Genomic DNA, 26,516 nt, shown 5'->3' with positions numbered 1-26,516 from the left:
TAAAGAAGAAAAACTCTACAATTCAGCAGATTCAATTCTAACCACCTATATAAAAATTAAAAGTATCAGAACTATTTTCTTTTAGTGATTGATTTTTTTGTACCTGACCCATAAAATTTTCTCTGGGGTACTTTTCTATCTCTTGAGTCAGAAGACTCAGTATTGTTAAGATGAAAATTGTCAAGATGAAAAACCCCCAAACTGATCTATAGATTCAATGAAATCCCAATAAAAATCCTAGTGGGCTTTAAAAAAAAAAAAAAAAGAAATTCAGAAGCTGCATGTGGAGATGCCAAAGACCTACACTATGAAAAACAATTTTGAAAAAAAAACAGGTTGGAGAAATGCTACCTGATTTCAAGGTTCATTATAAACCTACAGTAGGCCGGGCACGGTGGCTCACGCCTGTAATCCTAGCACTCTGGGAGGCCAAGGCAGGTGGATTGCTCAAGGTCAGGAGTTCGAAACCAGCTTCAGCAAGAGCGAGACCCCCGTCTCTACTATAAATAGAAAGAAATTAATTGGCCAACTAATATATATAGAAAAAATTAGCTGGGCATAGTGGCACATGCCTGTAGTCCCAGCTACTCAGGAAGCTGAGGCAGGAGGATTGCCTAAGCCCAGGAGTTTGAGGTTGCTGTGAGCTAGGCTGACGCCACAGCACTCAACAAAGTGAGACTCTGTCTCAAAAAAACATAAAATAAAATAAACCTACAGTAAAGACATTGTGCTATTGGCATCAAGGTAGATAAGTAGATCAATGGAACAGAATAAAGAGTACAAAAATAGACCCTGGAAATACGGAAAACTGATTGTAAACAAAAGTACAAAGGCAATTCAGTGAAGAAAGGATTGTCTTTTCAACAAATGGCATTGGGATAAGTGGATATTCATATGCACAAATATAACTAGTGATCCATATATCATACGATATACAAAAGCCAATTCAAAAATGGATCATATATCTAAATGTAAAACCTAAAACTATAAAAATATTAGAGAAAACTAGAAGAAAATACTTGTGATCTTTGATTAGGTAAAGATTTCTTAGATGCCATACTAAAACCATAATCCATACATAAACAAATTAATAATTTGGAGTCACCTAAATTAAAAACTTCTGCTCTTCTAAAGACACTATTGAGAGAATGAAAAGACAAGCCACTGGGAGAAAAATATTTGCAAATCATATATCTTATAAAGGACATGTATCCAGAATATAGAAAATCTCACAGAACTCGATAGAACAAAACAGCCATTCCCAAAAATAAATGGGCAAAAGATTTGAACAGATACACTATCAAAGAAGATATACAAATGTCAAATAAGCACATGAAAAGATGCTTCACATCATTAGTCATTTGGAAATTGTAAAGTACAATGAGATACCATTATACTCCCATGAAAATGGCCAAAATTAAATATACTGACCATATCAAGCATTAGAAAGATTGTGAAGAATGGAACTCTCATATGCTACTGATGAGAATGAAAATGGGTACAACCACTTTGGAAAATAGTTTGGCAGTATCTTACATTATTAATCTTACAACTACCAAGTGATTCGGCCATTGGACTCCTACGTATTTATCCTAAAGAGAAAAGCATGTGTCCATGTAAAGATTTATGCACAAATGTTCATGCCAGTTCTACTTAAAAGAACTTCAATTTGGAAACAACTCACCTGTCCATCATCAGATATCAGATGAACAGATAAATTGTGATTTATCCATATAATGGAATACTACTCAGTAATAAAAAAAGAAGAAACTATCCACACAAGCAACAAATGGATAAAGCTAGATCATAATTAGATTGAATGAAAGAAGCCAAAAAAGAACACATTCTATATGATCCTATTTATTTATTTATTTTAATTTCAAAATATTAAGAGGGTACAAATATTTTTGTTACATGGATATCTTGTATGATGCTTAAGTCAGGGATATGATTCCACTTATATAAAACTATAAAAAAATGAAAATTAATTAATAGTGACAGAAGTTAATGGTTGCCTGGAAACAGGCAGGGGTTGCGAGGAGGAAGTTGGAGGCTAGAGACAAGTAGATGGAAGATTACTAAAGCACATGAGGAAGCATTTAGTCTGATGGGCATGTTCATAATCTTTACTATAGTGTTAGTTTCACAGTGCATATACATGTTAAAACTTATTAAAGCATATATTTTAAATATGCATGTTTGAAATATATTTGTATTTTCCAAGTCTTTATGCAATTAACTTTTATTTATTTTTTTGAGACAAAGTCTCACTCTGTTGCCCAGGCTAGAGTGCCATGGCATCAGCCTAGCTCACAGCAACCTCAAATTCTTGGGCTCAAGCCATCCTCCTGCCTCAGCCTCCCAAGTAGCTGGGACTACAGGCATGCGCCACCATGCCCAGCTAATTTTTTCTATATATATTTTTTTAGTTGTCCAGTTAATTCCTTTCTACTTTTTTAGGTAAAGAAGGGGTCTCACTCTTGCTCAGGCTGGTCTCAAACTCCTGACCTCGAGTGATCCTCCCGCCTCAGCCTCCCAGAATGCTAGGATTATAGGCATGAGCCACCACGCCTGGCCTGCAGTTAACTTAATCAAGAGAAAGAGTCCTATTAATATGCCCTAGTCATATTAACAGGTCCATACTACAACTCACCAAGTTGGTTCCCATTATATTTGACCAAAACAAAAATAACCACTTGCAATGAGGTGTATCTAAATATTTAGGGAAGGTTTATGTGTCCTTCTGATGGGCAGAAATAAAAGTATTATTGTCTTGAAAATAATCATAATGATATTTAAGGATAGGATATCTGGGTATTTTAAGGAACACAGCCAAGTTAATAATAATAGGGAAAACTATAATAAGGTAATTATTATTTTTGAAAACACTGAATTCCTGTGCCTGACATTTTTGACTAACACTTGATAAATTCCTGGCTTCTTAAAAAATTTCATAATAGGGCCGGGCACGGTGGCTCACACCTATAATCCTAGCACTCTGTGAGGCCGAGGCAGGTGAATTGCTCGAGGTCAGGAGTTCGAAACCAGCCTGAGTGAGACCCCATCTCTACTATAAATAGAAAAAAATTAATTGGCCAACTAATATATAGAGAAAAAATTAGCCGGGCATGGTGGCACATGCCTGTAGTCCCAGCTACTTGGGAAGCTGAGGCAGGAGGATCGCTTGAGCCCAGGAGTTTGAGGTTGCTGTGAGCTAGGCTGATGCCACAGCACTCACTCTAGCCTGGGCAACAAAGTGAGACTCTTGTCTAAAAAAAAAAAAAAAAAAATTCATAATAGGACCAAACATAGTGGCTCACACCTGTAATCCTAGCACTTTTGGAGATTTAGGTGGGAGGATCACTTGAAGCCAGGAGTCTGAGACCAACCTGAGTAACACAGCAAGACCTCGTCTCTAAAAATAAATAAATAAATAAATCAGCCAGGCATGGTGGTATACACCTGTAGTTCTAGCTACTTGGGAGGCTGAGGCAGGAGGACTCCTGGAACTTTGAGGACTCCTCAAAAGTTTGAGGTTAAAATGAGCTATAATGATGCCACTATACTTTAGCCAAGGCAACAGAGAGAAATCTTGTCTCAAAAAAAAAAATCATTATAGGATGAATAAAAATGTAGAAACCATGAAAAAATGCATATTACAATCTCAAATTGCTAAGAAGACCTTCTAACCAACTGCATATTTCAACACCTGAGAGATACATGGAAATCATTTATTATTATTAAATATTCATACAGTCAAAAATATGTAAATTTATCACAAATTTATGTTAAACATCAAGTTCTTTCCTCAAGCAGGTGAATTCATTGCTCTTAAGGAAGGCATCTTTAACATGGGCACCAAGGGCTACTACAAAGCATGTACCGTGTTTCCCCGAAAATAAGACCTACCCATAAAATAAGCCCTAGCAGGATTTCTAAGCATTTGCTCAAATAAGCCCTACCTCAAAAATAAGATCTAGTGATGGGCGTGGCTACTCAGCATATCTGCACAGCCCATGCATTTCTTTGCAGAGCGGTAAAGAAGATGAGCAGCCCTTCTCATCTGCCCATCGTGACAGCTACTATCCCAGAGGTGACGGGAAAGGTGCGGGCAGCCCCAACAAGGTCGGCTCCCCCTGTCAGGTCCCGGCCATCCTGTGCATGGTGCAAGCTGAGGCTTTGAGGGGAAAGTCTCCTCAGTGAAGTGTCCCGTTCCACTTTAGGTATTGTGTGTCCCCAGGGGGAAGAAGGAAAGCTGTGGCTGCCATTTTACTCATTTTACTTTTACTATATTTGAATAAATGTAGATTGTTGTACCATACTTAAAAAAAAAAACACATCCCTGAAAATAAGCCCTAGGGTGTCTTCTTAAGGAAAAATAAATATAAGACCCTGTCTTATTTTTGGGGAAACACGGTAGCAGCTGATGGAAAGAAATTTTACTTGCTAACCTTTTTCTCTAATGGTGAGATCAAAGTAGTTTCTCTACTTTCAGGCTATTTTGTGAACCTCGCAGAAACTATTCCACAATATGCTTCTGTTCAGATCTGTAAACTTACTTGGGCCAGATGACATATCCCACCAGGGACAGAAGTGTTGGGGGTCTCCTGAGGACTGACTTGTGCTCTTCCAATCCGTAGAAGCTTCAGTAGCCACGACGACCCAGATCCTCAGAACTGCCTTCTTCAGACATCTGATATGAGCTCAGTCACCTGCATGAAGAGCTGTTTAGGGAGAGAGAATCCAGCAATCAGTATGCTTTATTAGAGTAACTATGTGCCCAGCAGCATGCTAGGCACTGTGTTAGTGACCAATGACACTGATAGAATTGGGTAGTGGTCTTAAGAAACAAAGGATACAACAGAGGATACAATGGGTTCCTCACCAGGGCCTTTTTCTTATACTTTCCTCAGCTATCCCCTAACGACAAATTTGAAAAGGAAAAAGTGGCCCAAATTCATACAGACATTCATGATCCCGCAATAACCACAGGGCCATGGGCTTGCACAGGTGTTGTCATTGAAGGTTCCGACAATCCTGTGGTGGGCATTCTTATGCCCGTTTCACAGAAAGGAAGGCTGGGCCCAGAGAGAGTCGTTACCTGTCTCGTTCTCCCACAGCCTGTCTTTACATGGAAAGTAGCTCCAGGACACTCTGGAGCAGGACGCCACCCTCACTGGGACCAGGAGGGTCCCACATTTGTCCCTCACGAGGCAGAGGGACGCCGAGTCCCTAATAGGGAACAAGGCGACTGGATCTGGGATCCCTTCATCTCCCCACACCCCAGGGAGGTTCAGCCCCCACCGAGGGGCACCCACACCCTCAGCTGAGTCCAAACACCTGGAGGTGGCACCCCGCTCTTCTCGCCAGGCCATATTAGTCTCTTTGAAAAAGTTATCACAGTTGCCATTATTACGTTATTATGTCCTCTACTCCGGAGATGATTTTCACTGCTCTCCACGCCCTTGCCGTAAAGCAATTTTTTTTTTTAAAGAGACCTGGTCCCACTATGTTGCCTAGGCTGGCCTTGAACTCCTGGGCTCAAGCGATCCTCCTGCCTCAGCCTCCAAAGTATCGGGGACTACAGGTGCACACCAATGTGCCCAGGTCAATGTGCCCTTGCTTTTTACTGAAAGCAGAACACCCTCACTCTACAATCCACCACCAGAGAAAGCATACTATTACTGTGTTTCCCCCGAAAATAAGATCTACCTATAAAATAAGCCCTAGCAGGAATTCTAAGCATTTGGCAATATAAACCCTACCCTGAAAATAAGACCTAGTGCTGGGCGTGGCTACGCAGCGCATCTGCACAACCCATGCATTTCCTCGCGGAGCGGTAAATAAGAGGAGCAGCCCTTCTCATCTGCCCCATCATGACAGCTACTATCCCAGAGGTGACCAGAAATGTCTGGGCAGCCCCACCAACAAGGTCGGCTCCCCCTGTCAGGTCCTGGCCATCCTGTGCATGGTGCAAGCTGAGGCTTTAAGGGGAAAATAACACATCCCCTGAAAATAAGCCCTAGGGTGTCTTCTTGAAGAAAAATAAATATAAGACCCTGTCTTATTTTCAGGAAAACATGGTAATAATTAGAGGAACTAAGCTGGTCCCCAGGCAATTGGCAGAACTCTACCCAGGTTGCAGGAACAAAGCATGTCCCTGTTGTCAGGAATTGTATTTGCTTTAAAAGTGACAGTAGGGGAGTATCATCAATACACAGAGACCCAGGGAGGTGCCCTAGGACAGTTGGAGATGAGCTAGCCCTCTGAGGGGAAATATGTAAACCTCACACACCAAACCAAGTGGTTAGCCATCTATGGCGGAAAACTAAGAGACTGAACTCAGTCATGTGACTGAACGATCTAGAAACACTGAAAAATGTCATTTAAGGAAATAGAGTTGTTTTAGGGAGACAGGCCTAGAATATTGCAGTCATGTGGCAGGCACAAACTTAAGTCGATTGAACCATACAGTAGTTTGTTTTGGGGAAATTTATCCTCCATTCCTATCTTCCATGAGAAGGGACATTTATGACTAAAACACTTCTAGTCCTTCTATCCATTTGTATCTTCTCTATTGTAAAAATGACTGATTTGATTAGTTGGAATGAGAAACAGGGGCTGCTCAGCCCAGGATCTGTCCCTTCAAAACTCTTAGTAGTAAGCTGCCCTTCAGGGGCAGTTATTCTGCTCTGTCCTCAGAGGTGGGTCTTGCAATAGGCCCCAACTCTAATCCGCTTTCTGTGCCTTGCTGGCACCCCAAGTATTCCTATGATTATATTCTAAAATGCTTGGGTCTTTAAATGGCCCTGCAAACACAGCCCTTCTCCTCATCAGGGCTCTGAACCAACTAAGAACTATGACAAAGGAATAATGCCAACAAGATATCAACTCTATTCCTTCTAAAGGTGATATTGGAGGATGTGGCTTACATTTCCTGGCATGTGGGCTTCTGATTTAATAAACCCCAGAATCAGAAAGATTTACCTACCTAGCACTGCTGACTTGGGACAATCACAAAGGCCAATGACTTCAGTGCATATCCATCTGCTGTCTGCTGAAGGAGCCCTGTCTATGTGTGCCCAAGGAAAGTGACTTCCTTGCCAAGGGCTATCCCTATAGCAGGAGAAAGACTTTCAGGACACCTTCTTTGAGAAACACTTCTCAAAGTGAATAAATATCCCTTGTTCTGATTGAATACGACCTAGCAAACTTCTGAAGATATGGCTTTCCATATAGCTCAGGGAGCAGTTTGTAGCAACAGCCTCTTAAATTCCTTAATATGAGAGATTGCAATGGAGGCTCCTTTTAGGGGTACTGGAATTATGTCCTAAATTCTAAGTATGGGTTGAAAATCACATATCATGAAAATTTACCTTACAGATCCCTTTAAGAAGAAATCTGAAGGCCGGGCGCGGTGGCTCATGCCTGTAACCCTAGCACTCTGGGAGGCCGAGGCAGGAGGATTGTTTGAGCCCAGGAGTTTGAGGTTGCTGTGAGCTAGGCTGACGCCATGGCACTCTAGCCCAGGCAACAGAGTGAGAGAAAGAAAGAAAGAAAAGAAAGAAAGAAAGAAAGAAAGAAAGAAAGAAAGAAAGAAAGAAAGAAAGAAAGAAAGAAAGAAAGAAAGAAAGAAAGAAAGAAAGAAAGAAAGAAAGAAAGAAAGAAAGAAAGAAAGAAAGAAAGAAAGAAAGAAAGAAAGAAAGAAAGAAAGAAAGAAAGAAAGAAAGGAAAGGAAAGGAAAGGAAAGGAAAGGAAAGGAAAGGAAAGGAAAGGAAAGGAAAGGAAAGGAAAGGAAAGGAAAGGAAAGGAAAGAAGGAAGGAAGGAAGGAAGGAAGGAAGGAAGGAAGGAAGGAAGAAAGAGAAGACATGTTCAGAAATCTATTCACACACGTTAACCCACAGACTACTGTCAAAATTACAACATCTTAGACAAGGTATCATGAACAACAACAACAAAAATACAACAGAGTCTCACCAAACCTTAAAGGATAAGAGAATCCCTTTCTCATCCCAGATAACAAACCAAAATAACCCCAGATAACAAAGCAAAAGAGGGAAAGTTTACCAAAACCATAATGTTTTGTTTTTCTTTATATATATCTATATCTATATCTATCTATATATATAGAGAGAGACGGGGTCTTGCTCTTGCTCAGGCTGGTCTCGAACTCCTGAGCTCAAACAATCCTCCCACCTCAGCCTCCCAGAGTGCTAGGATTACAGGCTTGAGCCATCATGCCCAGCCAAACCATAATGTTTTAGATTTCCATTTCTGCTGAGCTAATACCTCAAAACAATAGCTATTTATTACTTCTCAGGATTCTGTGTGTTGACTTGGCTCAGCTGGGTGTTCGGTCTGTGTGGTGTCTATCACCTGTGGCTGCAGATATCTGCAGGCAACACTTGTCTGGGACATGCGAGAGAGCTCACTCACATGGATGACCACTAGTGCTGATCTCTGCCGGGAGCTCAGCTGGGGCTGTTGCCTGGAATACCTTGGTTCAACTCAGAGCCCTCCATGAGTAGGGTAGCCAGATAAAGTAGAGGACATCCAGTGAAATCTGGATTCCAGATAAACAACGAATAATTCTTTAGTAAGCATGCAATGTGATTTTGTTTATCTAAAATTGAAACTCAACTGAGTATCATTTATTTTTATTTCCTAAATCTGGCAACCCTAGGGGAGAAGCCTGTGAATCTGTAAATTTAAAAACCACCTGAGATGACACTTTCCATGGGGCAGGTCTGAGGCAAACAAGATCAGATTAGCAAAAAAGACAAAAGCTGATAATGCCTGGTGTTTCTAGAATGAATGGGAAATGGCTACACACACACATTGTTGGTTTGAATGGGCATATCCTTTTTCTGAGGCCCCTATCATTACAACTTATTTACTTGAATGGCCTTTAATCCAGAAGTCTTATTTCTACCAATAAGAGGGTGGTGGTTTAAAACCCAGGTGAGGGTTTAAAAAGAGATACTAAGGTGATTCTGACCTGCAATCTGGTTGAGGGGGCCTTGCTGGGGGAGCAGGTCGGGGGCAGTATGAGTTTCCTGCTCCAGAGAAAAAAAACACAGCTAATATTCATAGAACAGATTATCCATCTGAGTCCAATGCAACCTCCTTCACATTAGTTGCTTCCTTTCTTTTTTTTTTTTTTTTTTTTGAAGACAGAGTCTCGCTCTGTTGCCTGGGCTAGAGTGCTGTGGCATCAGCCTAGCTCACAGCAACCTCAAACTCCTGGGCTCAAGCAATCCTCCTGCCTCAGCCTCCCGAGTAGCTGGGACTACAGGCATGCGCCACCATGCCCGGCTGATTTTTTCTATATATATTAGTTGGCCAATTAGTTTCTTTCTATTTATAGTAGAGACGGGGGTCTTGCTCAGGCTGGTCTTGAACTCCTGACCTCGAGTAATCCGCCTGCCTCGGCCTCCCAGAGTGCTAGGATTACAGGCATGAGCCACCGGGCCTGGCCTAATTGCTTTCTTAACATTAGCCCTCATGACAGTCCTAGTAGTCCTCGCTTCATGGATGTATGTGGCTAGAAAGCATGGCCTCCTCACCAGAGCTGGATGGCAAAGAGGCTGCTCACCAGGTCCACTGCTAGAGCCAGGAATGGAACCTGCCAGCCTGGGCACCTTTACTTGCTGGTGGCAGATCTTTAGCAAATTTAGCCAGACACATATTGTTGAGGAGGTTAATCTCTGTTCTCTCTGTGTTTACCCTTCCTGCAGGGAGCCAGGCTTAGTCCCCTTTCTCTTTGCCTTAGGAGAGGTTTATGGCAGTGCTGGAGACTGAAGCTGGCTGAAGCTACTATTTCTTCCATCCTTTATGAAATCTTAAACTTAAGAAAAGGATTGGGCTGCTTGTACCTGGTAGGGAGGAGAGGACCTCTGACAACACACAGAAGGGAGAGGAAAGGAGATTTCTCCCAAACAGGGATGAAGTCAGAGGGCTACAAGTCCCTCCCGGAGTAGGGACCTGAGCACTGCCCTATCAATGCTTGAGTTGGATCTGTGGATGGTCCATCGAGGCTGGGCATCCAGCAGTGAGATAGATCTTCTTATTTGAATGACAGGATGGATGGAGCAGGGTCAGGGGTCATGGAGGCACTGAGCCAGCTAGGGAAAGGGTCAGTTCAGCCCTGAGCAGTGGGGACACATGGTGGTGATGGCAGGGGCCTCCCCAGGCTGTACCTGGAGGATAAGTTCCCACAAATAATCATGAATTGGCAAAGAGTATGATCTTTTAACAATTTTAACACTTACTGTCTAATTGAACTTTATATTCTTATTAGTGTACAGCCCGACCAACTATAAGACAAGAGCACCTGTTTTTCCACATCTGAGCAAACAATGAATGGGTTTTTAGTATTTGCTAATCTGATATCCTATTGTTGGAATGTTAAGTTACTTTTTATTTTTCTCTATTATATTTCCCTGTAAGTGGCATAGTTCACATTTATGCATCAGAATATGTATTGGAATAATTCCATACTTTGAAAAGCAAATTTGATGACTGAGTATGCGCGTTTATGCCACATCTTATTTAACCACTTCGATACCGCGCTCACCGGCCGCAAAACCTTGCCCACAGCCGGAACTCAGTCCGCACGATAGTTTGTGCTGTGCATGGATGATGAATCCGTTTTGCTCTTGTGTGATGAGGAAAGCTTTAAAGCACTGAAAGCTTGTTTTACTTTACAGGCAGCTTTACTTGTAATGTAAATCAGAATAGGTAACATATACATATATGTTTTCATTATGTTATTTTTAAATGTTCACAATTTTATTTTGATAAATGAAAAATTAGAAAAGTCATATCACGGCTGTCGGCTAAAGTCGACGCTCAGCTGTGAGCCTTCATATCACAGCTGTCAACTAAAGTCGCTGTGCCTGTTCATCTGTGGCTATCGACTATAGTCGACGCTTGTACCGAAGTGGTTAAATGGAAAATGTAGGGCCATGAGAACTCCACACACTGCTGGGGGAGGACAAATTGGTGCAACCTGTTTGTGGAGACCTTTGGCAACATCTATAAGAGAAACAAGAGAGGACCTCATTAGCTGCTGCACCCTTGGTTACAGACTGCAGAGAATTTCAGGCACATGTGCCCCAAAAAAACACATGCAAGATGGTCACAGCAGCATGACCCGACATGTCAATACAGCCCCAAAGTCACCTTATTAGAGAACTCTCAAAACACTATTTTCAAGAAAAGAAAGGTTACAAGGCCGGGTGTGGTGGCTGACGCCTGTAATCTTAACACTATGGGAGGCCAAGGCGGGAGGATCGCTCAAGGTCAGGAGTTCAAAACCAGCCTGAGCAAGAGGGAGACCTCGTCTCTACTATAAATAGAAAGAAATTAATTGGTCAACTAATATATAGAAACAATGAGCCGGGCATGGTGGCGCATGCCTATAGTCCCAGCTATTCGGGAGGCTGAGGCAAAAGGATTGCTTGAGCCCAGGAGTTTGAGGTTGCTGTGAGCTAGGCTGATGCCACAGCACTCTAATCCAGGCAAAGAGTGAGACTGTGTCTCAAAAACAAAAACAAAAGGTTACAAAAGGGCACTTACTCCATGATATCACATATATTTATACCTAAAAATAAATGAACGTACAGTTCAAGTTTTGCAAAGGAGACGAGAGCCTTGAAGATGAGGAGCGCAGTGGCCGGCAATCAGAAGGTGACAACGACCAATTGAGAGCAAACACTGAAGCTGATCCTCTAACAAGTACATGAGAAGTTGTCAAAGAACTCAAAGTCGACCATTCTATGGTCATTCAGCATTTGAAGCAAATTGGAAAAGTGAAAAAGCTCGATAAGTGGGTGCCTCATGAGCTGACCGAAAATCAAAAAAATTGTTGTTTTGAATGTCATTTTCTCTTATTGTACGCAACAACAACGAACCATTTCTCAGTTGGTTGATGTGCAACGAAAAGTGAATTTTATAAGACAACTGGTGATGACAAGCTCAGTGTTTGGACCGAGAAGAAACTCCAAAGCACTTCCCAAAGCCAAATTTGCACCAAAAAGAGGTCATGGTCACTGTTTGGTGGTCTGCTGCTGGTCTGATCCACTACAGCTTTCTGAATCCCAGCAAAATCATTACATTTGATAAGTATGCTCAGCAAATCCATGAGATGTACCGAAAACTGCAACACCTGCAGCTGGCATTGATCAACAGAAAGGGCCCAATTCTTCACAACGATGCCAGACCACACATCACACAACCAATGCTTCAAAAATTGAACGAATTGGGCTACGAAGTTTTGCCTCATCCACTATATTCACCTGACTTCTCGCCAACCAACTGCCACTTCTTCAAGCATCTCAACTTTTTGCAGGGAAAATGCTTCCACAACCAGCAGGATGCAGAAAATGCTTTCCAAGAGCTCGTGGAATCCCGAAGCACAGATTTTTACGCTACAGGAATAAACATTTTTTGTTGGCAAAAATATGTTGATTGTAATTGTTCCTATTTTGATTAATATAAAGATGTGTCTGAGCCTAGTCATAAGGATTTAAAATTCATGGTCCAGGCCAGGCGTGGTGGCTCACGCCCGTAATCCTAGCACTCTGGGAGGCCGAGGCAGGAGGATTGCTTGAGGTCAGGAGTTCGAAACCAGCCTGAGCAAGAGCGAGACCCCGGCTCTACTATAAATAGAAAGAAATTAATTGGCCAACTAATATATATAGAAAAAATCAGCCGGGCATGGTGGCGCATGCCTGTAGTCCCAGCTACTCGGGAGGCTGAGGCAGCAGGATTGCCTGAGCCCAGGAGTTTGAGGTTGCTGTGAGCTAGGCTGATGCCACGGCACTCACTCTAGCCTGGGAAACAAAGCGAGACTCTGTCTCAAAAAAAAAAAAAAAAGGCCGGGCGCGGTGGCTCACGCCTGTAATCCTAGCTCTCTGGGAGGCCGAGGCGGGCGGATTGCTCGAGGTCAGGAGTTCGAAACCAGCCTGAGCAAGAGCGAGACCCCGTCTCTACCATAAATAGAAAGAAATTAATTGGCCAACTAATATATATACACAAAAAATTAGCCGGGCATGGTGGCGAATGCCTGTAGTCCCAGCTACTTGGGAGGCTGAGGCAGGAGGATTGCTTGAGCCAGGAGATTGAGGTTGCTGTGAGCTAGGCTGACGCCATGGCACTCACTCTAGCCTGGGCAACAAAGCGAGACTCTGTCTCAAAAAAAAAAAAAAAAATTCATGGTCCAAACCCAAAATTACTTTTGCACCAATCTAATAGATACTTGGGAGAATGAATGGATGGGGAAAACAGATCAACTTGTAAATTATTTTCTTTGTAAATTAAATTGACCTGAGAGACAGGTATTATATATAAAATGATTTGGACCAAGTCTGGTTTCTTCATTTTCTTTCTTGTAATATATTGAGATAATAGGGAAGGGAAGTCGATTGTTCTTTTTGGTTTATGCACATAGAGGGAAAGCCCCTTCCAACACCTGTTGCTCTCTAAGGGCCTTTAATTCAAAATAGTTTTTATATCAAGGAGTCATATTTGGGGTGAAGTTTTCTGAGCTCTTTTACTAGTAAAGAAAGGCAGTTTATAAAATTGTAAGAAAGAAAATTTTATTTTAAAACAGAAACATCATGATAGAGAAAGAAATTGGCCGGGTATAGTGGCTCACGCCTGTAATCCTAGCACTCTGGGAGGCCGAGGCGGGCAGATGGCTAGAGGTCAGGAGTTCAAAACCAGCCTGAGTGAGACCCCGTCTCTACCAAAAATAGAAAGAAATTAATTGACCAACTAAAATTATATATACAAAAAAATTAGCCAGGTATGGTGGCGCATGCCTGTAGTCCCAGCTACTCGGGAGGCTGAGGCAGGAGGATTGCTTGAGCCCAGGAGACTGAGGTTGCTGTGAGTTAGGATGACACCACGGCACTCACTCTAGCCTGGGCAACAAAGTGAGACTCTGTCTCAAAAAAATAAAATAAAATAAAGAAACATCATGATGGTACTTACGAAAGAAAAGCAACAGAAATGGTAAATATGTGAGCAAATATAAGAAACTATTCTTCTCTTATGTTTCATAAGGTAAGTTTGTTGAAAGCAAAAATATAACATTGATAGGGTTTTCAATGAATGTAGATATAATACATGAGATATTATAGCATAAAAAGGAGAGTATAGGGATCTATAAAATGGTGAGATTTCTATAAATCAATTAAAGTGGTAACATTTTGATTTCTAATACTGAAGGATAGAGGGGGAACAGAGGAATGAAACTTGGAGGAAACAAATAGAAAATAAATAAGAAATGGCAGATGAAAATCCAAATATTAAAAAAATTACATTAAATTTAAGTGGTCTTGTGGTATAATAAAATAAATACATTATTTGGTCTTTTTCCCCTGTTCCTGGCACAGAGTTCCTAAACCCTTCAAAATTTACTGTCTTTTGTATGCTAATGAGATTGCTCTTGCAGGGCAGGGGAGTTAGAGACTTTCAGATTGCAGCCTGGTTGCCAGATAAACCAACCAGGTAATTAGAATATTAGAAATTTCAACCCCACCCCCGACATCCAGGGAGTGGATAGATTAAGTGTAGAGGCCTGTGATTTAAATCAAGCAGGTCTATGTTATGAAGTCTCCATAAAAACTCCTAAAAAATGGTGTTTGCAGAGGCTGGCAAACACATTGATATGTTGGGAAGGTGGTACACACTGCAGGGGGAAGGAATCTCCATGCCACTCCCATCCCCCATGCCCTGTGCTATACATCTCTTCCATCTGGCTGTTTCTGAGTTGTATCCTTTATAAACACCCAGAAATAGTAAGGAAGGCATTTTCCTGAGTTCTGTGAGTCATTTGAGTGAACTATTGAACCTGAGGAGGGGGACTTAGGAACCCTTGAATTTGTAGTCAATTGGGCATAAGTGTGGGTCACCTGGGGACCCACTTGTGGCTGGCATCTGAAGTTGAGCCATCTTATAGGACTGAGCCTTTTAACCTGTGAGCTCTGAAGCTAACTTCAGATAGATAGCATTAGAATTGAATTGAGTTGTTAGGCACCCAGTTGATGTCAGAGAATTGTAGAATTGGTTGTTAGTGTGGGAAAATGACACACATTTCATGTCAAAAATGGTGTCAGAAGAAAATGACAACACAGTTTGGCATCAAAAGTGGTGTCAGAAGAAAATGACAACACAGTTTGGCATCAAAAGTGGTGTCAAAAAACACCATACAGGTCTAAACACACCAATAAAAGGACAGAGATCATCTAGTTGTTGTATCAGCTGTAGAAATAGAGGTGTTGAAGTCTCCTAATAAAACTGTAGATTTGTCCTTTCCTTTCCATCAGTTTTTGCTTCACATTATTTTGTAACTCTGTTGTTTGCTGTACATAGTTTTAGGATTGCTATATCTTTTTGGTGGATTGACCCTTTTAACATTACATAATACCTCTCTCTGTAAGTAGTAAATTTTCTTTGCTCTAAAGTGTACTTTATCTGAAATTAATATAATCACTCTTGCTTTCCCTTATTTTCATGGTATATGTTTTCCATCCAGCTATGGTCTGAATATGTCCTCCAAAATTCACATGTTGAAACTTAATTGCCAATGTAGTAGGGGTGGGGTGGGGCCTTTAAGAGGTGATTAGATCATGAGGGCTCTGCCCTCATTAATAGGTTTAGTGACCTTATAAAAGGGCTAGAGGGAACTAGCTATACTCCTTTGCTTTCTACCATATAAGAATACATCATTCCCCCCTTTAGTCATGAAAGAATATAGCAAGAAGGTCCTCACTAGACACCAGATATGCTGGTGCCTTGGTCTTGGACTTCGCAGCCTCCAGAACTGTGAGAAATAAATTTCTGTTCCTTGTAAATTACCCAGCATATACCTTTGCCTTCAACTTACTTCTATCATTTTATTTGAAATAAGGTTCTTATAGATAGCATCTGGATGACAGTTAATAAAATAATATTTTGTCAATAGAAAAGAACCAAAACTGTAAAATAATTTAAAGAAGTTTATTCTGAGCCAAGTATGAATGACCATGGCCTAGTAGAGCCATACCCAAGAAGCCTTGAGCAAGTAGTCTCTCCATGGTTGAGTTACAGTTTGGTTTGATACATTTAAGGCAGACAGGAATTATATGTAAAGTAATAAATCAATACATGGAAGGCAAATATTACTCTGGCCTGCAAAGGCAGGACATCTTGAAAGGGGACACTACAGGTTATAGGTGGGCTTAAAGATTGTTTGATTTGTAATTTGTTAAAGAAATGAAGCTTTGTCTAAAGTCTTGGCATGTTTTAAGTTAAAATAATGAAGTCTGTTAGTCAGAGACAAGCCACTGGACATATACCCGGACTCAAGTGATCTGTTAAGTAAATTGATGACCTGCAGGTGTGGTTTAAGCTTTATCTTGCACAGTGTGTCAATGAGTTATAAAGGATAACTCCAAGAAGGGAGCAGGGCATGACAAGGCATGTCGGACCTCCCTTCTCATGGCCAGCAACTCAGCTTTAGGGCATTTATGGGCTCCCATGGTCAAGAGGGGGTCCATTCAGTCAGCTAGGGAGCTTAAGATTTTATTTTAGTTCACAATTTAGATAATTTTCTTTGCATTTTTTAAATTATTAATGAATTAGAGCATAGACAGGAATTACAGGTAAAGTTATAAATCAATATGTGGAAGGCCTATGTTAGTTTGGCCTAAAAGGTGGGACATCTCAAAGAGGGGGAGATTTCAGGTTACAGGTAGGTTGAAAGACTCTTTGACTTATAATTGGTTAAAGAAATGAAGCTTTGTCTAAAGGTTTGGAATGTTTTTTTTTAATTATAATTGTTTTATTTTGTTATTGTTAATCTCTTTATTATTTATTTATTTATTTATTTTAATTTTAGCATATTATGGGGGTACAAGTGTTAAGGTTACATATATTGCCCATGCCCCCCTCCCCCCTTAAGAGCTTCAACCATGTCCATTCCCCAAACGTTGCACATCTTACTCGTTTGGTTATATACACCCATCCCCTCCTCCTCCCTCCCACCCTCCCGACACCCAATAAATGTTACTCCTATATGTCCACTTAGGTGTTGATCCGTTAATACCAATTTGCTGGTGAGTACACGTGGTGTTTCCTTTTCCATTCTTGAGATACTTCACTTAGTAGGATGGGTTCCAGCTCTGTCCAAGAATACACAAAGAGGTGCTATACCACCATTGTTTCTTAAAGCTGAGTAGTATTCCATGGTATACATATACCACATTTTCTTAATCCACTCATGAATTGATGGGCACTTGGGTTGTTTCTACAGCTTTGCAATTGTGAATTGTGCTGCTATAAACATTCCAGTGCAGGTGTCTTTTTCATAAAGTGACTTTTGATCTTTTGGGTAGATGCCCAGTAGTGGAATTGCTGGATCAAATGGTAGATCTACTTGTATCGCTTTGAGGTATCTTCATATTGCTTTCCACAGAGGTTGAACTAGTTTGCAGTCTCACCAGCAGCGTAGGAGTGTTCCTCTCTCTCCCCATCCACACCAACATTTATTGTTTGGGGACTTTTTGATAAAGGCCATTCTCACTGGAGTTAAGTGTTATCTCATTGTGGTTTTGATTTGCATTTCCCTGATGATTAGAGATGCTGAACATTTTTTCATATGTTTGTTGGCCATTATTCTGTCTTCTTTTGAGAAGTAAGTAAAGATAAGGAAGTCTGTTAATCAGAGACAAGCTACTGGTCATATATTTGTTATGTAAATTGAAACCTGCAGGTTTGTCTTCCATAGCCTTAGGCCTGTCAATGAGTTATAAAAGATATCTACAAGAAGGGAGGGGGGCATGATGAGGCATTTCTGACCTCCCTTTCGTGGCCAGCAACTCAGTTTTAGGATATTCCCTTGGCCAGGAGGAGGTCCATTCATTCAGCTAGGGATAGGGGGCGTCTTAAGATTTTATTTTAGTTCACAATCTCTATACCATTTTGTAGCTGGAGAAATGATGGTGTCTGGAAGCTGGGGAGCATCCTGCACTAAGTGAAAAAGCAGGGCCTGGCACCCTACATGTCCTCATGCAGACTGTGTGACACTGAACTGTACATCACACTGTAATCAATAAATCTTGCTTTCCTGCTGACCCTGGTCACTACTGAAATCTGTATCTTCACCTCTGAAGCCAGGCTGATGGTCCTGCCTCTCTTTCTGTAAGTCAGAGGGCATTCTCAAACCTCAAGTTTCCTACTCTGCAAAGACAAGGGAGTGTGTCTGGCTCAATACTATAGAAACTGGAGTCCCCAGATGACCTATATCATGAGGAATACCTGCTCTCTAATAGAGGGACAGGTGTCATACTGAGAATGAATAATTGAAGGAGCAGACCCCAAACACGTACAGATCAGAAATGCACAGATTCTAACAGAAATTGTCAAATCAACCTAAGTAAGGGGTTATACTGACATCCCCATAAGCAATATGCAGTAGTGTAGATTCGCCCTACACACACCACAAACTCCACATTGGAATCCTCAATAGTTTCTTTTTACACTTTGCCACCATGGCAGGTAGAAATTCTCTCATTGTCATCATATTTAACTAGATATTAAAATATTTTCTAAAAAATTCCCTAGTAAATAAAATACTTTGTTAATCACTGTTGCCACTATTTTTTAATGCAAAAGGGTCCAATTTCATATGTAGCCTAACAAACAATAAGTGATAGGCACATGAACCTGCAGATTCTCCTGGTGCTACTGCTGGCATGTGATCCATGACAGAGTCCAGGGCCTTCCCTGTGTGACAAGATGTCAGTATTATTACTTTCTTTGCTCCTCTGTGGCCTTTCTCACATGATGCCACTTGGGGACTCTAAACAGCACTACCTTTACGAGTTTCATTATGGCATTTCCTATCAAAGGGCTACATAGACGCACACTCTTTGCACCAACAATTTCTCTTTTAGAAGTTTTGCTTCAGGATGTAGTGAAGGATGTGGATAAGAATCTAGTTACAGGGCCGGGCGCTGTGGCTCACGCCTGTAATCCTAGCTCTTGGGAGGCCGAGGCGGGCGGATTGCTCAAGGTCAGGAGTTCGAAACCAGCCTGAGCAAGAGCGAGACCCCGTCTCTACTATAAATAGAAAGAAATTAATTGGCCAACTGATATATATATATAAAAAATTAGCCGGGCATGGTGGCGCATGCCTGTAGTCCCAGCTACCCGGGAGGCTGAGGCAGAAGGATCACTCGAGCCCAGGAGTTTGAGGTTGCTGTGAGCTAGGCTGACGCCACGGCACTCACTCTAGCCTGGGCAACAAAGCGAGACTCTGTCTCAAAAAAAAAAAAAAAAAAAAAAAAAAAAAGAATCTAGTTACAAGGACTGTCATCTTGATAATTCTGTACTTCCTTTCTGGTCCAGAATTTAGGAAGGGAGACCAATGGGAAGCAAAGCCATGAAGGGGCGGAAGGAAACAGAGGGAAGTAACATGCCTGTCAGCACACACACACACACACACACACACACACACACTAACAATCCCTGAGACACTGACCAGGTTCTGCCATCACAATACAAGAATTCTCCCAAATAGTCAGATGAACTGTTTAGCTTGAACATCACTGAGCAGGAAGGTACAAGAGAGGGGCTGTGGCCCAAGCCATACACCAGACAGAGCTTTAGCAGTGCATAGACTCTGAAAGATGCCACCAACACAGTGTTGATAAAAGAGAATATATAGAAGACTCTAACTAACATGGAGTTGTGAACATTGATTATGGGTTTTGAAAGGATACTTTCAGGATCTTATTATAAAGAAATGCTAAGTGTCCATCAATCCAAGAATGGATTAATAAAATGTGGTATATGTATACCATGGAGTACTATTCAGCTCTAAGAAACAGTGGTGATGTAGCACATCTTATATTTTCCTGGTTAGAGCTGGAACCTATACTATTAAGTGAAGTTTCCCAAGAATGGAAAAACAAGCACTACATATACTCACCAGCAAATTGGTATTAACTGAACAGCACCTAAGTGGTCACATAGGTACTACAGTAATAGGGTATTGGGCAGGTGGGAGGGGGGATGGGGGCGGGTATATACATACATAATGAGTGAGATGTGCACCATCTGGGGGATGGTCATGATGGAGACTCAGACTTGTGGGGGGAGGGGGGGAAATGGGCATTTATTGAAACCTTAAAATCTGTACCCCCATAATATGCCCAAATAAAAAAAAAAAAGAAAGAAATGCTTACTAAGATGTTTGCATGATGGCTGGGCATGGTGGCTCACGCCTGTAATCCTAGCACTCTGGGAGGCTGAGGCAGGTGGATCGTTTGAGCTCAGGAGTTCAAGACCAGCCTGAGCAAGAGCGAGACCCCGTCTCTACTAAAAAATAGAAAGAAATTAGCTGGACAACTAAAAATACATATAGAAACAATTAGCCAGGCATGGTGGCGCATGCCTGTAGTCCCAGCTACTGTGGAGGCTGAGGCAGGAGGATTGCTTGAGCCCAGGAGTTTGAGGTTGCTGTGACCTAGGCTGACGCCACGGCAACAGGGTGAGATTCTGTCTCAAAAAAAAACAAAAGATGTTTGCATGTGTATGAACAAGCACGATAAGTATACTATTGTTTGTAATAGAAAATGTAGTGAGGGAATGATATTTCCACCACTAGAGTACTGGAAAAATAAATTTGGGGGTCTCCATACGACAAAACATTTGATCAATATGAAAAAATAAGAGATCTTGTAATTTAACAGATTGACTGCCACACCAGAAAAAAAAAAAGTTTTTCCATGGGGCCATGATGTCTTATTATGAAAACAGAATAAAACCTTTGAAAACAAAATGATCCTAATTTAATGAAAAAGTTGTTATTTTTATTGTTTTCTGTATGTGAGTTATATGCAACTTGAAAAATAGTTCATGCAGCTCCCAAGATAAAAAGACATGTGAGTTACATATGCTGCATGAGGCCCTGGTGTCAAAACTAGCATGAGTTAAATACAACTCACGTGGCAGTTAATGTGTTAAAATGTTATCATAGAAATGTATTTACATGTAAATATAATCATAATAAGTGCAAAAGCAGGTTACAATGATCATAAATAGCCTGGATCCATTTTTGCACATATAGGTCTCTACCTATTTGTTCAGAGGTCTCAAAGCATAAAAATAAAAACGGTCTTTTTTGCATATATTGAACCATCCCTGCATCTCTCAGATGAATCCCACTTGGTCATGACAGATTATTTTTTTTGATAAGCACCTGAATTCGGTTTGCTAGGATTTTGTTGAGAATTTTTGCATCTATATTCATTCGGGATATTGGTCTGTAGTTTTCTTTTTTTGTTGCATCCTTTCCTGGTTTTGGTATCAGAGTGATGTTGGCTTCATAAAACATGTTGGGGAGGATTCCTTCCTTCTCGATGTTATGGAATAATTTCTGCAGGATAGGCATCAATTCTCTGTAGGTATGGTAAAATTCGGGTGTGAAACCATCTGGTCCAGGACTTTTCTTTTTAGGAAGATTTTTTATTATTGCTTCAATTTCCATACTTGATATTGGTCTGTTCAAGAATTCTGTTTCTTCCTGATTGAGCCTAGGGAGGCTGTGTGTTTCTAAGAATTTGTCCATTTCCTCCACATTTTCAAGTTTACATGCATAGAAATTTTTATAATATTCATAGATGATATTTTAGATTTCTGTGACATCAGTTGTAATTTCTCATTTTTCATTCCTGATAGAGCTCATACACTGCTGCTGGAACTGCAAACTAGTACAACCTCTGTGGAAAGCAATATGGAGATACCTCAAAAAGCTACAAGTAGGACTACCATTTGATCCAGCAATACCATTACTGGGCATCTACCCAAAAGAACAAAATACATTCTATAAAAAAGACACCTGCACTCGAATGTTTTATAGCAGCACAGTTCATAATTGCAAAGATGTGGAAGCAACCCAAGTGCCCATCAATACATGAGTAGATTAATAAAATGTGGTATATGTATACCATGGAGTTCTATTCAGCCACAAAACGCAATGGTGATATAGCATCTCTTGTATTATCCTGGATAGAGCTAGACTGCATCCTACTAAGTGAAGTATCCCAAGAATGGAAAAACAAGCACCACATATACTCACCAGCAAATTGGTATTAACTGGTCAACACTTAAGTGCACATATAGTAATAACATTCATCGGGGGTTGGGCAGATGGGAGGGGGAGGAGGGGATGGGTACATACACACGTAAGGAGTGTGGTGTGCACTGTCTGGGGGATGGACATGCTTGAAGCTCTGCCTCAGGTGGGGCAAGGGCAATATACGTAACCTAAACATGTGTACACCCATAATATGCTGAAAAAAAAATTTTTTTTAATAAAATAAAAATTGTCTTTTTGTTCCACTCATGTAACATAGATGATCTTCTTGTTCCACTCAGATAGCACAGAAATAGGCTTCATGTTTTGTCTGGATACATCAGTATTCTTGTACCCTGGGTATGTCTTCTTTCCACTCAGACTTCCAGAGATGTCAGTCTGGTGGGTTTGGGCCACAGCCCCTCCCTCCCACTTTCCTGCTTTGCCATATTAAAGCTGCACTTCACGCTTATGTCACAAGAGGGCACCAACGTACCAACATTATCAAATTGCTCTACAAAGAAGGGCCTGCAATGAGTAAATAATACCTCTCTTAAAATCCAGCTTATGAATCTACATACAGAAAAATTCTAATACTCTCTGAAAAAAAAAAAACTTGATAAGTGGAAAATAAGGCTGCGTCAACCCAAATAAGTGACTGAGGCAAAAATCTCAATCAATGGAGGTTCATTAAACCAAGATTTTGAGGATGCACCTGGGAAAAACATGAACTTCAGATAAACTGTGGCTGTTATTCCAAAGTGGAAGTTGGAAACTTCAGCATTTTAAAGGCTGTTGGAGACTAAGACCCTCCACATTCCAACGACTTGTCCTACGAGGGCCTCGCCCCGGAAAATAGCCTAAGACAAAAATAGCACCCAGCCCTCCAGCTATAGTTCCGAGCAGAATGCATTCCATGACGTGCTTGCTCCAGGGCATGCTACCTGCAATTGTTCCCAACCCCCTGACAGGTTGGGGTTGAGTGATCCATCACAAACAGGTTCGGGTGCCATTGGGATGCTGATTGGGGCTGATTAGCCCACACTCAAGCCTCATCATCTCCCCAACTCTATTTTTCTGTTTCTACTTCCTTGTTTCTGTATATAAAACCTACTAAAAATCCAAGTAAAGTAGACCTTGACAACCCTTTGCTTGGTCTCATTCCTTTCTCTCACCCATCTCTTTCAGGCAAGGTCCCCCTTGACCCCCGCGAGTAACAGAAGGTCCGGCGGGCCAGGACAAAAGGCATACAGAGAGAAGGAAAAAGGCTGATGACGAAGTGGTTACATTCTTGGGAGGCCCAAGAAATCTACATTTTACATAACATAAGGGAGTGAAGGAAGCATCCATTCTGTAGATGTCCCTGGGTGGGTACAAGAATGTCTGATTCTGTCTTGTCTACAGTTCTGTTACCTGTAAGATAAACTTGTAATTCACTGTTAGTGTAGAATTGGATAAGCTTTAGTTTTAGATGCTAGACATAGGTATAGTTTGCATGTTGTTGCTTATGGGAGGTTAGCAAGAAATTTCCTTAATGAATGATCTGTGGGGCCAGTTCTTCATAGAGGCTTTTACCTTTTCTTTTGCATAAGGCTTTTACCTTTCATTTGCCTGAGGCTTTTACCATTTCTTTTGCATAAGGAGTTAGAGGGTGGCCTTGAGAGTTTGATTTTCTTTCTACAGCTATAAAAACATATACTCTGGGGCATCCATATGATGAAACACAGGTAGCAGCGTGCCTTGGCAGTTGCAGGTGGGCAGGCACAGGGCAGTGCAGGGCAGGCAGGAGGTGACCAAGAAAGGATGGGGGCGTTGGAGTGGAGTCTGTGCAGCAGTGTCCATAGTGTCCTGGGGAGGGGATGACTGAGAGGGGGTGGGAGAAGGTCTGTGAAACCTGTACAGGGGTGGGTAAGGGAGGGTGAACGCCCTTTTCCCTGCAAGGGAGCCCTCTACAGTGTGGATGCCTCAGCCTACACTGATTACGGAAGGGATACATCAGTGAATGTGATGTAGATCTGGAGTCAACAGCAAATGGAACTGCTTTAATATACATATAAGTTTTCCAAACAGAAACTGCTCTAGTAGTGAACAAACCATTCCAAGTCATTTTTGACTCTGTAAAATATGCTGTACTCCTTTTCTTTACAGAAGAAAATTGGAGATGGATGCCATCTGGTGGTCAGAACAAAGATTGCATCTCGGAGAGTCTCAGTCCTAGGATTTCAGCAAGGGAAGGATGGAGTTGGGGATGAGTGAAAATACTAATAAACATCCCCAGCCTTTTCCATAGGAAAATGGCTCAGCATTAGGAAAGATAACATGCCTAAGCCAAGGAAAAATTAGGTGCTAGGGTGGTCTCAAAACTAATGTATGAGTTTCTCCATATGACAGCCCCAACTGAGCAGCTTCAGGGAAATTACAGATGTGGGGGGAAGAGGGAGAACACATCTCTTCTAGGGGTGAGGGGAAACTTGCCCTTTTCCCCCGAAAGTTTGCTGAAAGATCAACTCGCAATTAAGGCAGATTAATATGAGAAAGGTTTATTTACCATGCATGGGAAGAATCACAAGTGATTACTCAATATCCCAACAGGATCCAGATATTTTATTTTTTTTCTTTTTTTTGAGACAGAGTCTCGCTTGTTGACCAGGCTAGAGTGAGTGCCGTGGCGTCAGCCTAGCTCACAGCAACCTCAATCTCCTGGGCTCAAGCAATCCTTCTGCCTCAGCCTCCCGAGTAGCTGGGACTACAGGCATGCGCCACCATGCCCAGCTAATTTTATATATATATATATTAGTTGGCCAATTAATTTCTTTCTATTTATAGTAGAGACGGGGTCTCACTCTTGCTCAGGCTGGTTTCGAACTCCTGACCTCGAGCAATCTGCCCGCCTCAGCCTCCCAGAGTGCTAGGATTACAGGCGTGAGCCACCGCGCCCGGCTAGGATCCAGATATTTTTATACCTGTCCTTTTGGGGGGGGAAGATGAAGAGCGCACATAATTCTGTTTAGGGGCATAAATGGTTGCTAGGAGGATGAATGGTTGGAGGAAACAGATTGACTTGTAAATTAACCTAAGAGATAGGTATTATGTTTAAAATAATTTGGGCCAGGTCTGGTTGCATTCTTGATCTTTTGGGCAATATACTGAAATAACAGGAAGGGGAAGGGAAGTCAGTTGTTCTTTTTGATGGGTCCTTCTGGTTTATGCAGGTAGAGGGAAAGCCCCTTCCAACACTCTTTGATCTCAAAGGGCCTGTAATTGAAAATATTCTTTATACCAGGGAGTCATATTTTGGGGTGAAATTTCCAGAGTTCCTTCACTCTTCAATGAACCTTACATTCAGCAGTCAGAAAATGTCTCCACTGCTCAGGATTTTAGTGAAGGTCATGAGGTGAAAGTAGTTTTATAACATGTTCCTTTCTCTCTGCACTGTCCCAAATGAAGCCCCTTGAATTGACAGTAGGCTCCTCTATTTACCCACCTGTTTGGCCATGCAGTGACTGTTACAGGACAGAGAAAGAGGGAGGAGCTGCATGAAATCACCTAGGGCTCAGCATCACAGCTGCCAGAGGGGGAGAATCCTGACACAGTGGGGTACAGGGGAAAAGTTGAGTCACAGTCCCATTCAGTCCAGAGTCCCAGGAACAATCAACATATGTGAATTAAAACACCATTGAAGGCCGGGTGCGGTGGCTCACACCTGTAATCCTGGAACTCTAGGAGGCCTAGGTGGGTGGATCACTCAAGGCCAGGAGTTCAAAACCAGCCTGAGCAAGAGCGAGACCCTGTCTCCACTAAAAATAGAAAGAAATTAATTGGCCAACTAAAAATATATAGAAAAAATTAGCCGGGCATGGTGATGCATGCCTGTAGTCCCAGCTACTCGGGAGGGTGAGACAGAAGGATTGCATGAGCCCAGGAGTTGGAGGTTGCTGTGAGTTAGCCTGATGCCACAGCACTCTAGCCCAAGCAACAGAGTGAGACTCTGTCTCAAAAAAAAAAACGAACCATCGAAGTACCTTTTTGTGCAATTAAAAATAGTGAGAGGAAACTGGCCGGGCACGGTGGCTCACGCCTGTAATCCTAGCTCTCTGGGAGGCCGAGGCGGGCGGATTGCTCAAGGTCAGGAGTTCAAAACCAGCCTGAGCAAGAGCGAGACCCCGTCTCTACTATAAATAGAAAGAAACTAATTGGCCAACTGATATATATATATAAAATTAGCCGGGCATGGTGGCGCATGCCTGTAGTCCCAGCTACTTGGGAGGCTGAAACAGAAGGATCACTCGAGCCCAGGAGTTTGAGGTTGCTGTGAGCTAGGCTGACGCCACGGCACTCACACTAGCCTGGGCAACAAAGCGAGACTCTGTCTCAAAAAAAAAAAAA

The 26,516-nt window shown here is 41.8% G+C and overlaps 1 long non-coding RNA gene across 1 annotated transcript in view; it reads right to left on the bottom strand.

The window, feature by feature from the left end:
- The window catches only part of LOC142865893 (uncharacterized), a 67,756-nt gene that overhangs the window by 28,673 nt on the left and 12,567 nt on the right, over positions 1-26,516 (bottom strand). The window contains exon 2 of the long non-coding RNA XR_012915987.1: positions 4,560-4,724. This is a non-coding gene — a long non-coding RNA (uncharacterized LOC142865893). The remainder of the gene's footprint in view (positions 1-4,559; positions 4,725-26,516) is intronic.

Source organism: Microcebus murinus, chromosome X, assembly GCF_040939455.1.
Source record: "Microcebus murinus isolate Inina chromosome X, M.murinus_Inina_mat1.0, whole genome shotgun sequence".
Classification (NCBI taxonomy): domain Eukaryota; kingdom Metazoa; phylum Chordata; class Mammalia; order Primates; family Cheirogaleidae; genus Microcebus; species Microcebus murinus.
This window is presented reverse-complemented; position numbering and strand designations above follow the sequence as displayed.